This window comes from Bos grunniens, chromosome 14 (assembly GCF_055505025.1).
Source record: "Bos grunniens cultivar Pamir isolate PY7600 chromosome 14, Bosgru_T2T1.0, whole genome shotgun sequence".
NCBI lineage: Eukaryota > Metazoa > Chordata > Mammalia > Artiodactyla > Bovidae > Bos > Bos grunniens.
In genome coordinates this window covers 84,072,098-84,086,380 of record NC_141178.1, presented here as the reverse complement: position 1 = coordinate 84,086,380, position 14,283 = coordinate 84,072,098, and the positions used below count along the sequence as shown (strand labels likewise).

Here is a 14,283-nt window from a genome sequence, read left to right as displayed (position 1 = left end):
GTGTGTGTGTGTACCTCCAAACCCAAAGCAACTTTCTATGGAGACATAGTGAAGGGTAAATGCATTCTTACTCATCTGATATATCCTAAAACACTGGACATGTCTGGACTCAAACTTTCAGGGCCACCTTCCTGCCACCTCTGGCAAGCATTGATGGTGCAACTGTAATCCTCTAAAGGACCAAAAGTCCTGTACAAGTCCAGACATCTGCTCTGTATAGTCTCTTCCTACAGTACAGAAAAGTATAGAACAGAATGACACATTCTTTGTTAATTGTACAGATGAATCAGCTGCTATCTGCTGCCTAGTCAACATGGTCAACATGAGGAAGTCAAGCAAGAGTTCCAAATCTCTTGAATGTGGTCCTTGGAAATACTTCTGTTCTTAGTTGCTCAGTTGTGCCCAACTTTTATGCTACCCATGGACTGTGGCTGGTCAGGCTCCTCTGTCCGTGGCATTTCCCAGTCAAGAATACTGGAGTGGTTTGCCATTTCTTTCTGCAGGGGATCTTCCCGACCCAGGGATCAAACCTGAGTCTCCTGCAGGTGGATGCCTTCCCATCTGAGCCACAATACAACGAATTGCCTAGTCAAAATACAAAGAAAAGAGCTAGTGTTCTACTAAGTGGAAAGATGATTTAAGAAACGGAAGCTTTCCTTTGTTGGTATATTTGAAACTTTATTTAGTTTTATTTTATTTTTACGATTAAGGCTACTTGAACAAGGCAATGGAGAAACCCCAGAGTTGAAAAGCAATTGACTTTTTAAAAGAAACATGTGGCAGGTGAAACTTTCTTCATTTTTTAGAGTTGGTTCAATGCAAAATCTTTATTCAACAAATATGACTCTTGTGAACTTTATTTCAAATCTCCACGATGAATCACTAAGGCATCAAGGAAGAAAGGAGTAGAGGTGGAGAAAAAAAGAGCAACCTTTCCCCTTGGCTCCATCTCAACCAAATGCTTAGTTCCTTCATCTCATGGACTACGATCTGGGATAATCTTGTTTGTCTGATTTTTGTTTGGGGACCGTTTCTAGTCACAGGGCTAGAAACAGTGGAGGGGGAAAGCCCTTCTTTCCATTCCACATCAGACCCAGTGGGCAGTCCAGGCCCTGCCCACTGCATTGAGTCTGTAGCAACAGAATCACCAGTGATGCTGGTTAACAATGCATATTGCTGGAATCCACTCCATTCGCTACTGACTCTTTGAGGGGGTGGTCTGGAACCTATACCTGGAAACTTTCTTGATGATTTCAAATCACACCAAAGTCTGAAGACTATGGAAGATCTTCACATTTCTGGAAGAGCCGCACACCTCCAGAAGGAACCACAAGACTTGCCTGAAATGGTAAAGTTTTAAGTATTGGACTGAAAGTTGGAAGGTCTCCACCTTTGCTATGTAAGTAAAATGATCTTTCTTTGAAATGAAAATGGATAATACTAAAAGTTCACATTGTTCTAGAGCATTAAAAAAAAAACCCTGAATTATAGAAATCTGATGTATGAGTTCCTGGAAAGCAAGAACCTACATTTATTGATATGTCTTCATGCCTTAGATGGTGCCTTGAATATAGTGTGCACATCAACAGAAGAAAGAAAAGAACTGAATCGACAAAGATACAAAGAGATCCAAAGTGCTGAGCCAAGTGAAAAGTTGAGGCTTCGCAGAACTTTTCTGTCTTTCACACACTGAATAAATATTGAGCACCTACTATGAGCTAGTAGGCATGCAATATGTTTCTGGAAATAGAATGCTGAGAGAAGAAGAAACACAGTTCCTTCTTTCACTGAGACTAATCTAATAATAAATAACAGGCAGATACTTTGAGAACTTCTATAGGGGCCTCTTCCCTCACCAAAAACTGGGTGTCAGAGAAGGCTTTTCAGACTAATAATTGAGTTGAGATCCATAGGTTGAACCAACGTAAACCAGGGTTGAGATGCAGGAAGAATTTCAGGCAGGTAAAATAGCATCTTGGAAGGCTACGTGACAAGGGAACCTTAGTACATTCAAGAAATGAAAAATGCCCTATGGGATGGAACCAAAAGAGTATAGAGGGCATTCCAGTGAAAAGAAATCAGAGAAAAAAGTGGGGACCAAGCAATGATGGGATTTGGTCATATCTTCACTATGATGGGAAAATACAAGAGCAGTTGGAGCAGGGAGGTGATAGAATTGCATCTGCATTTTAAAAAGGTCATCTTGCTCCACATCACTCATGATTGGACAGACTCAACTCCAAACTACAACGAGGTTCCACTTCACATTAGTCAGAATGGTCCTCATGGAAAAGTCTGTAGATAACAAATGCTGGAGAGGATGTGGAGAAAAGGGAACTCGCCTCCACCGTTAGTAGGAATGTGAGTTGGTAGAGCCACTACGGAAAAGAGTATGGGGGTTCCTGAAGGAACTAAAACTAGAAGTACCATATGATTCAGCAGTCCCACTCCCAGGCATATATCCACCAAAAGTATAACTGAACAAGATACATGCACCGTCTGTGCACATGTATGTGTGTGTGCGCGTGGGTGCGCGCGAGCTCGGGCGTTCGTCTTCGAGGATGGGGGTGGGGTGGGGGTGGGGGTGGGGCTGGGGGTAGGGCTGGGGCTGAGGCTGGGGCTGGGGCTGGGGCTGGAGCTGGTGCAGCCCCCCGGGATTGCCTGAGGCACGCCAAGGGAGCCCCAGACGGAGACCCGCGGGACGGTCGTCTGGTTTCCTGGAAGCCAAATGCGGAGGGGCTCGCGGGCTGCGCGAAGGCAACCCAGGTCTGCAGCGGGAGTCGGTGCCCTGGCCACCCACCCCCAGGAGGGGCCAGGGCTGCGGGAGCCCAAGAGTTGGGACGTGGGGCGAGGGCTAAAGGAGAGGGAAGGCAAGGAGCCTACAGCACCCGGTATGCCCAGGCGGTCTCCCACCCAAGTACTAACCAGGCCCGACCCTGCTTAGCTTCCGAGATCAGACGAGATAGGGCGCGTTCAGGGTGCTATGGCCTTAGACGGAGGCTGCTGCCGCCCGGCGCCCTAAGAGCCCTGCGCTGCACCTCCCTTTCGCTCTGACCTGCCGGTCAGCCATTCCGTCGACAAGTAATTTTACTCCCTCCACTTTCTCTCCCTGCTTTCTGAGAGTCTCTCTCCTTCCATACTTGATGGTGTAATGAATGGATGCCTTAGATCATTTTCCCTCAACATTTTTTTCTCTTTATTTTTACATTGATTTCTATGAATTCATCTTCAAGTTTATGGATTATTTCTGCTAGCATCTCAAATGTGCTGTTGAACCTATCAATTTTTCATTTCAATTATTTTAGTTTTCAAATCCAGAATTTATGTTAGTTTCCTTTAAAAAAATTAATTTGTAGCTCTTCATTGAGTCTCTCTGTTTGTTGACTTCGTATCATACTGTCATCTAATTCTTCAAACATGGTTCCATTATTTCATTTTGTAGTTATCATTATTTTGATATTTTATCTTTTGACCTTCATACTGAATTTATAAGTGATATACTTATATGAGTTATCAGTGGTATGGTATACAAATGCTTTACTCACCACCATTACAACATTAGAGTTTTCTGAGTTTAACTGTATACTTACCTGCCCCAGCAGGTTGATAAAGAGTCCAAGCCTAAAGCCCCTTTAAGGAGGAGGCAAGCTTGCTTTCTTTTTCACATTCTTTTGCCTAAGACAAGTAGGCATTGTAGGGAGCAGTATCTCAGGTTCAAGGACATTCCTCTTTTTGAGCTTTGGATGTATGTTATAGGAAAGGGTCTGGGCAAAATGCTCACATCCTTGAGATGTTTTTTGTCTATTCTCAGAGGCTAGTTGAGAAGTATGTATGGCCCCACTTAAATTAGTGAGCCCCTTCTGATGTCTGTGTCAGAAGCTTTTTCTGTCACCTTCACTTTAAATAAAATATACACAAAGCTCTGAGTGACTGAGACTGTCTTTGGCCCCAGAGTAATATCTTCTTCTTCAGACACCATGAATCCAGTGGCATCTGTCACCGTTGACTGCTAGGTTATCATCTTGGGGGCTTGTCCAAGATCTTCAAGACAAGGTAAGAACACTCAGAGTTGAGATTCTTTTGCTCTTTTACTGTGGTCTCTACTTTACTACGGAGAAGGCAATGGCACCCCACTCCAGTACTCTTGCCTGGAAAATCCCATGGGCGGAGGAGCCTGGTAGGCTGCAGTCCATGGGGTCGCTAAGAGTTGGACACGACTGAGTGACTTCACTTTCCCTTTTCACATTCCTGCATTGGAGAAGGAAAGGGCAATCCACTACAGTACTCTTGCTTGGAGAATCCCAGGGGTGGGGGAGCCTGGTGGGCTGCCAACTCTGGGGTCTCACAGAGTCGGACATGACTGAAGCAACTTAGCAGCAGCAGCAGCAGCTACTTTACTAAATCAGAAGCATGTGGACTGAACTTCTTTTCCCCAGTCAGCTTTTCCTGGTCCCTCTGACCATTTCATATCTGCTTGGGGAATTAAAGTTATTAACCTTGTGTGCCGGATTGTAGACTTTCAAGGGACTTGCAATCCATGCTGTTATTGTGCTTTTCTAGCAAGGCCCCCACTCCAAGTTTTACAGGACACTGCAGACAGGAGCACTTTAGGGAGCTAGCTGGAGCTCTAGTTCCAGGGACATCTCTCAGACTGGAAATCACCATCCTGACCCCACAGACACACAGGCAAGTTCTTGTCATGGCTATGCCTCTGGACTATATGGATTGAGGCATTGCTGGTGAGCATGAGATTCCTGAGGACACAGATTGGGACACCCCAGATTTGGGCAGATTGAAAGTGCATTGGGAAGAAGCCAATGCTTAGTAACGCTAGCTCTTAGCAGAGCAGATGAAGCCCTCCAGTGGCTCTTGTCTCAACTCCTTAGGTATTCTTTTTGTACAGTCTGATGGACAGGAATAAAAAGGATGATGTTGGCACTCCATGAATATGAAGGATTATTTTTTCCTCGCAGGCGGGCCCTCCATCGCCTCCTTTGTTATTAAATAGACTCGTGTGGCCACTCTCAGGAGGATGTCTCGGGTTTTCTGTTCATCCCTTATGACTTGCCACTTATACTGTTATGAGGAATGTGCGCAGGTACACAGAAGTTGGGTGCTTCCCCTAGTGGTCTTGGCTCGGCAAGCATCTGGAAAACTACTCTGTTCCACCCCAGGTGGTGCCAGAATAAAAGGGAAATCAAACCAAGGTTTTAATGGTGAGGACCTGGACATCAATCTGGGATGCCATCAGGTCTAACCCTGGTGCATCTCCACCATGCCTGGGTGGTAGAACGAGGGGGGTTGGGAGTAGGACACCTTCACCTGTAAGAGACAGGTTAGCTCTGGCCAGGGAAGGAAGCTTAGGTGGAAAATCAGTCTCCAACCGCGTCTAGAGCAGGGGCAGACACCTCTGGTAGAAAAAAGCCATGGCACTGGGCACTGCTTTTTTCTCTCTTACAGATGGGCCTAACAGTCCAGAACCACCCCCCTTGAATAATATCTTGAAAACCTGGGATAATTTTGATCCTCAAGGCCTAAAAATCCCTTATATATGGGGTTTCTTTGCTTTAAGAGAAGACCTCACCTGCCCAGAGAGAGAATCCCTACTGGGACATCTTATCGATCAGTCTACCCCTGTCATCAGAGCCCATCTGAGCACTCTTTGGTTTAAAGCTTAGCTATGAAGCTATGACTACATGAAGGAGAAATGACATTTTGAACCCTGAATGGCCATGTGTATTCTTTAGACTCCGGAGAAAACTAGGTAAAATGGAATCTTTTTGAAATTGCAAAACTGGTTCTTTTTGCACATGTAATTACTAAACGTTTGACTTGTGAAAATACTCTTTTGGGGAGCTCTGATCCTGCCTGAGAAACAGAAACATGCCTGGGGAAAAACCTGAGTTAACTCTTATCATGTCCTTGAGATACACAGCCCACTCTATCTGGGACTCCAGCCATGAGCTGGAACTCAAGCCAAGAAAATAAAAGGGACAAAGAGACATTTTAAATTTCGGGTGGAAAACTGTGAGGTTTCTGTCTGTCCAGATTTGTGTGTGTCTCGGTGTATGTCTGCATCCTTGGAAAAAATTGCTAAAGGCTAAGTGGTTAATGAGCTCTAATTAATTGGCCTAAAGAGAAGTCAGTGCTTACAAATCAAACAATTCTAAATTCAAGAAAATTAAAGTAAATGAATTTGAGGCTTGTGTGATCTGGGAAATAATCATTACTGAATTGATACATGATATTGATGTTTGTTTATTGATCTAATTAACAGAGGCATTGTGAAGATACTTTTATAAATGATATAACTTTGGGTGATTTATCCTTACCAATCTACAGAATGATGAGGTAAAGTACAAGTCATGGTTTCTGAAGAAAAGTAAGATGTGTGTTTTTAATAAAAAGTAATAAGGAATGGAATTCCATTCTATTAAGGGAAAGCAAAGTAAGTCTAAACGTACAGGTGGCTGTCCTCTAAATGGACAAATGAAGTGATGAATACAGAAAGTGTAACCAGGTGTGTTGCAAGTGAAAGAAGAGTTTTGTGCATGCTACAAGTTTGTTAAGACATTAAACTGCCTTTGAAGTCTTATTGTTACTATGACTAAGTGAATAACTATTGTTTCACAGTGAATATAAGCTGTTACCAAACTGGAATTTGGTTTTCTCTCACTGATTAAAAGAACAAAGTTTTCTTGGAATGTGGCTTTTGAGAACAGACTACAGCACATATGAACAAAGCTCATTCTGCTTCTACAAAAGTTAACACCTCTTCAGGGAATTTAAAATGGATTAAAAATGGCCATAAACCAAAGAGTTGGGGCTATGAGAGGTCAAAGATGGCCACTTGGCTTTTCCTGGCTCCCTGACAAACCTTATTTTTATTTGATAATGCCTTTCCTGGCTTCAGGATTAATATCTCAGAAAAGAAAAAAATGGTTAAAAGGAGCTTTCCACAATCTCCAGTGATCAGGGCACCCACTTTGCTGGACAGGTCATACAGACGTTCACAAAAACTTCATGAGTCTCTTCGAGACTATTGCTTTCACTGATGTCCTTGGTCATTGGGCAAGGACAGCAGAACAAAGGGATCAATTGCATGGGATGGAGTAGACTGTTAAATATGACCACAATTTTCACGACTTTTTGTCTGACATATTGTTGACTTTTACTCTGTGTTTTCAGATATAAAGAAGCACTTCTCCTCGGGTTACTGATCGTTTAAAAAATCTAGTGATTTACTCCTATGGGTAAAATTATACCTTTTTTCTCTCTGCCTCATCCCTCCAGAAACTGGAGACACTTGGGTTCTGAACAGCCTTATCAGGTAAATAAAAAGACTGTCTCCCGACATATACAGAAATCTCAACATATACTGGGGAGCTCTAAAAGAAAAATCCACCTAACTGATGTCAGGCCTATGGCATCTATTATGTTTCACTGAATATTAAGTTCTAGTTTTTTAAATTAAGGTCTGTATTTACTAAGACTCACTCCTTAGATAGTTCCTTGTGGTTATGTTACATTGCTAAGAGGTTGAATTAAGTTGTTAAAAAGGACATTCTGAGTTTGTTTCTAAAGCTTATCTCAATAACCAGTCTTTGAATAAAGATCAGATGCTCAGGATCTACAACCAGGATATCAACAGCAAGCTATAGTCATTTAGCAAACTAAGTCAGATGACATGGAGATATCACTGGGCTACACCTAATAGAAGTTCTTGACTTAACTTCTTACTTATGATTCTACTATTACTGCTATTGTTTTCAATATTGCCTGTTTCAAGAAGTGTTGTTCCTTACATTATCAAGTGTGTGACTGAGCCACTAAATGAGTCACTGTATGACTTAGCTGTAAAAAGAAGAGAAGTGAAAAGCAAAGGAGATAAGGAAACATATAAGCATCTGAATGCAGAGGTCCAAAGAACAGCAAGGAGAGATAAGCAAGCCTTCCTCAGCGATCAATGCAAAGAAATAGAGGAAAACAACAGAATGGGAAAGACTAGAGATCTCTTCAAGAAAATTAGAGATACCAAGGGGACATTTCATGCAAAGATGGGCTCGATAAAGGACAGAAATGGTATGGACCTAACAGAAGCAGCAGATATTAAGAAGAGGTGGCAAGAATACACAGAAGAACTGTACAGAAAAGATCTTCACGACCCAGATAATCACGACGGTGTGATCACTGACCTAGAGCCAGACATCCTGGAATGTGAGGTCAAGTGGGCCTTAGAAAGCATCACTATGAACAAAGCTAGTGGAGGTGATGGAATTCCAGAGGAGCTATTTCAAATCCTGAAAGATGATGCTGTGAAAGTGCTGCACTGAATATGCCAGCAAATTTAGAAAACTCAGCAGTGGCCACAGGACTGGAAAAGCTCAGTTTTCATTCCAATCCCAAAGAAAGCAATGCCAAAGAATGCTCAAACTACAGCACATTTGCACTCATCTCACATGCTAGTAAAGTAATGCTCAAAATTCTCCAAGCCAGGCTTCAGCAATACATGAACCGTGAACTTCCAGATGTTCAAGCTGGTTTTAGAAAAGGCAGAGGAACCAGAGATCAAATTGCCAACATCTGCTGGATCATCGAAAAAGCAAGAGAGTTCCAGAAAAAACATCTATTTCTGCTTTATTGACTATGCCAAAGCCTTTGACTGCATGGATCACAATAAACTGTATAAAATTCTGAAAGAGATGGGAATACCAGAACACCTGACCTGCCTCTTGAGAAATCTGTATGCAGGTCAGGAAGCAACAGTTAGAACTGCACATAGAAAAACAGACTGGTTCCAAATAGGAAAAGGAGTATGTCAAGGCTGTATATTGTCACCCTGCTTATTTAATTTCTATGCAGAGTACATCATGAGAAATGCTGGACTGGAAGAAACACAAGCTGGAATCAAGATTGCCAGGAGAAATATCAATAACCTCAGATATGCAGATGACACCACCCTTATGGCAGAAAGTGAAGAGGAACTCAAAAGCCTCTTGATGAAAGTGAAAGTGGAGAGTGAAAAAGTTGGCTTAAAGCTCGACACGCAGAAAACGAAGATCACGGCATCTGGTCCCATCACTTCATGGGAAATAGATGGGGAAATAGTGGAAACAGTATCAGACTTTATTTTGGGGGGCTCCAAAATCACTGCAGATGGTGATTGCAGCCATGAAATTAAAAGACGCTTACTCCTTGGAAGAAAAGTTATGAACAACCTAGATAGCATATTCAAAAGCAGAGACATTACTTTGCCAACAAAGGTCCGTCTAGTTAAGGCTATGATTTTTCCTGTAGTCATGTATGGATGTGAGAGTTGGACCGTGAAGAAGGCTGAGCGCCGAAGAATTGATGCCTTTGAACTGTGGTGTTGGAGAAGATTCTTGAGAGTCCCTTGGACTGCAAGGAGATCCAACCAGTCCATTCTGAAGGAGATCAGCCCTGGGATTTCTTTGGAAGGAATGATGCTGAAGCTGAAACTCCAGTACTTTGGCCACCTCATGCAAAGAGTTGACTCTTTGGAAAAGACTCTGATGCTGGGAGGGATTGGGGGCAAGAGGAGAAGGGGATGACAGAGGATGAGATGGCTGAATGGCATCACTGACTCGACGCACGTGAGTCTGAGTGAAGTCCAGGAGTTGGTGATGGAGAGGGAGGCCTGGCGTGCCGCGATTCATGGGGTCACGAAGAGTCAGACACGACTGAGCGACTGAACTGAACTGAACTGACATAACATAAGAAATCCCCATGTGATAGGAATTAAAATCAATATATGAGTTTTCTCATACAGTGTGATTTACTAGCCAAAAGCAACCACCACCCCACAACCTGAACTGCTCATGAATCCAGACTGAATGAGGCAGGCAGAATAATGTCTTATTTTAAGCCTCATTCCGAGAGAGAGAGATTTGTATGAATGATGTCTCTGTGAAATGAAGCAATATATTCTGGCCTCTTTATTTCCTAGTACTTGTATTTATTAACAAGAGAGATAAGAATGGCATATATTGTAAGCATCTTTTTTAAAAATTCCTCACCCAAAATATCTGGTATTAAACTCTGTAGTTCATGGCTGAAGGTCATGGATTATGGTTTATGCTTAATTTACACATGAAGGCAGAGCTGAGGTCTCTATGGAAGGCTATTAAACACTATAAGCAAACACAGAGATGGGGATACTGAAAAATATCAGTTATTACTAGATATTCGCAACTATCTGGGAAGATGAATGGATGATCTTTATGAAAATGTAACTCCAAACAACTGATCCACTTGAGGAGATAATTCAATTGGGAAAATAAGTAAGATTTGGTTAATTTACATTATTTACAACATATTTATTCAGTTACTTTGATAACTTCTGCCTCCTTAAGATTATTATGTACAATTCTGAAACACCATTCTTTTTTTACATTTAAATATTAAGCAAAATATGCAAAATAATATTTGCAAAGTATCTTGCAAGTACAAAAATAAGACACATACATATTCAGTTCAGTTCAGTCCCTCAGTCGTGTCTGACTCTTTGAGACCCCATGTACTGCAGCACACCAGGCCTCCCTGTCCATCACCAACTCCCACAGTCCACCCAAACCCATGTCCATTGAGTCAGTGATGCCATCCAGCCATCTCATCCTCTGTTGTCCCCTTCTCCTCCTCCCCTCAACCTTTCCAAGCATCAGGGTCTTTTCAAATGCGTCAGCTCTTCTCATCAGGTGGCCAAAGTGTTGGAGTTTTAGCTTCAACATCAGTCCTTCCAATGAACAACCAGGACTGATCTCCTTTAGGATGGACTGGTTGGATCTCCTTGTAGTCCAAGGGACATTCAAGAATCTTCTCCAACACCACAGTTCAAATGCATCAATTCCTCGGCCCTCAGCTTTCTTTAGAGTCCAACTCTCACATCCATACATGACTGCTGGAAAAACTATAGCTTTGACTAGACAGATCTTTGTTGCTAGTAAAGTAATGCTCAAAATTCTCCAAGCCAGGCTTCAGCAATACATGCACCATGAACTTCCAGATGTTCAAGCTGGTTTTAGAAAAGGCAGAGGAACCAGAGATCAAATTGCCAACATCTGCTGGATCATCGAAAAAGCAAGAGAGTTCCAGAAAAACTTCTATTTCTGCTTCATTGACTATGCCATAGCCTTTGACTGCATGGATCACAATAAACTGTGGAAAATTCTGAAGGAGACACACACATAATATAGCCAAATATTAATATGGCCTATCTTTGTGTGGAGAACAGTTAACAACATTTTTATGACATATTAATAATATGATTCTTTAAAATTCATAATCTGTCCTATTAATTCTAAAAAATATTACATTATTAGAGAGAGAAACATTAGAAAATATCCTATTACCTAAAATAAATCTATAATATTAAGTATAGTTTAACTCATTATATAGAATACAAATCTATACTATTAATAGTTACATTTTATATCCAAAACTATGCACATTTTCATAAGAAAATGCAGCAATCTTAAAAATGTATTTCAAACAAAATGTATACTTTGCACTAGAAAATCATGAAAATCCTATAGGTATGGATGTATACACATTAGACTTCCCTGGTAGCTCAACTGGTAAAGAATCCACCTGCAATGCAGGAGACCCCTGGTTGATTCCTGGGTCAGGAAAATCCCCTGGAGAAGAGATAGGCTACCCACTCCAGTATACTTGGGCTTCCCTGATGGCTCAGTTGGTAAAGAGTCTGCCTGCAATGTGGGAGACCTGGGTTCAGTCCCTGGCTTGGGAAGATTCCCCTGGAGGAGAACATGGCAACCCACTCTGATATTTGTGCCTGGAGAATCCCCATGGACAGAGAAGCCTGGTGGGCTACAGTCCATGTGGCCACAGAGTCAGAAACACCTAAGCACAGCAGCAGAATATATATATATTCCCATCACTGAGTCTGATCTATATTTTGTCAAATATTATTTTAGGATTATTCTACACTTGGATTTAGATAGTAAGTGAAAGTCTTTTACTTTGAGATAAATCATCTATTTTGAGGAACTAAAGGATTTATATTTTCTTCTTTTTTGTAGCAAAGTCAGTTGTAGTTTATTTATTCCTTGATCATGTATACTTAATGTCAAACCCAGTTAAAATAGCAAGAGTTTGTATATATATAAACACATATATTTTCCCCAATACTTACAATGTTACTTCACAAACAGATCACACAGTGACTTGCTTTTCAGACTGTAAGACTTGCCATGTAGACTATAAGGCTGGACTTTACACTATGTTGTATTTAGATCTATATATTCTTTTCACTTAAGTAAAATAATAGCAGTTCACAAATACACCAAAAAAAATCTCTAGGTACTTGATTAAAAGAAATCTAGAGTTGTAGGATACGAGGCTAGGTATATAGTTCTGAAAGGAGTTTGCAGTATGTGATTGTTCTTATTTTCCTATAACTGCCTTTTTGTTTTTGTTTAGTCGCTGAATCATGTCCAGCTATTTTGCATCCCCATGGGCTGTAGTCCACCATATTCCTCTCTCCATGGGATTTCCCAGGCAAAAACACTGGAGTGGGTAGCCATTTCCTTCTCCAGAGGATCTTCCTGGCCCAAGGATTGAACCTGTGTCTCCTGAATTAGCAGGTGAATTCTTTAGCTGTCTTTTACCTTTTAACATATTATTACCTTTTATACCTTGAGGCCAAGTATTTTGAGAGCTAGGTCTCCCCCAGGTTTAGCCTTCAATACAGGCAGGATCACTCTCCCTCCAGATTTTTCAGTGTGTTTTTACTCTGTAAAAAGTTGTCTTTTCTTTTTTTTTTAAACAAAGGGGATTATTAGTGAAAAGTGAAATCAAGGAAAACGCATTGAGAGGAAAATAAAGAAGGAACCACTGAAGGCAAGCTGTTGTTGGAGGCTTGGCTTTTACACATTCTGACTGGTTTTCCCATTAGCAGGAGAGAATCAGCAACAGAGGGAGTGATGAGAAGACAGTCACTGGCGTCAGAGACAAATGACCTTCAAATTGTTAACCTCCCTTCCCAGAACCTTTTTATTGCACCAAACTCTTCTTATAGAATTTTTCATCTCCATGTTTCTAAGTGTGTAGATAAGCGGGTTGAGCATGGGGACAATAATTGTGTAGAAGAGCGTAAACACTTTATCTTCTGGTAATGTTGTGGCAGGTCTAATGTAAACAAAGGTGACAGGTGTGAAAAAGAGGATCACGGACTGTGATGTGGGAACTACAGGTGGAAAGTGCTTTATGGTGGCTTTCTGCAGAATATGTGCACACATTACACAGAATCAAAGTGTAGGAGGCCATCAAAACCACAAAAAGCACCAGTCCCATCAAGCCAGAATTGGCAATGACAAAAAAGCCAATTTTGTGTGTATCAGTGCAGGCTAGTTTCAACAAAAGATATGCATCACGGAAATAGTGATCTATTTCACTGGGGCCACAGAAAGGTCAAACAATCGCAAGAAGAAAGAGACCAAGAGAATGAAGAAGTCCCCCTGCACACGACGCTATGAGAATTGAGTGACGTTTTTGCCTGTTCATGGTGATGGCATTGTGGAGAGGTTTGCTGACGGCCACATAGCAGTCACAGGTCATCCCTGTGAGGGTGAAGACCTCAATCCCCCCTCAAAGAAGTGGGTGGTGAAAAGCTGTGTCATGCAGTTTTTATAGGAAATGGCCTTTTTCTCCATCAGTAAGTCAGTCATGAGTTTGGGTGTCACAGTGGAGGTGTAGAAGAGGTCTGAGAGTGCAAGGCAGTTAAGGAAGAAGTACATGGGCTGGGTGATTAGCTGACTGCATGTAATAGAAATCACAATGATCAAATTCCCCAACCAAATAACCAGGTAACAGAATAAGAAAAATAAAAAGCAGAGGATCTGGACTTTCTTGTCCATAGAAAGTTCTAAGAGGATAAATTCAGTAACATTATTTCTATCTTCCATGATCTGATGTTCAAGAATGTAATCTGAAATGACAAAACCAATGAAACAAATCATTGATGAGAAAATGGAAACCTAATATCTACTTTAAATGGCACCAATGCCTTTTAAAGACAAGTTATTTTGAGACCCACTGAAATCATTTTCATTTAATACGAGTCTTTGGAATATCTAGTGCCAATATTCTTCTAAGAGCTAAGAATACAGTGATAAATTAGACAAAGTTCAAGTTTTTATATAATTTAAATTATTTTGTGAGGACGCAAGGAATTATATTTGTCAAGAATTTAAAAAAGAGAGATAATCTTAATAGTGTTAAGTAGGGTGCAATATAATGTGCCAA

At 41.3% G+C, this 14,283-nt stretch overlaps 2 pseudogenes; both read right to left on the bottom strand.

Annotated features, from left to right (window-relative positions):
* Positions 1-2,876: 2,876 nt before the first annotated feature.
* LOC147359906 (5S ribosomal RNA) lies at positions 2,877-2,995 on the bottom strand (annotated as a pseudogene).
* A 10,384-nt stretch (positions 2,996-13,379) lies between these two features.
* LOC147359905 (olfactory receptor 4P4-like) lies at positions 13,380-13,997 on the bottom strand (annotated as a pseudogene).
* Positions 13,998-14,283: the final 286 nt, after the last annotated feature.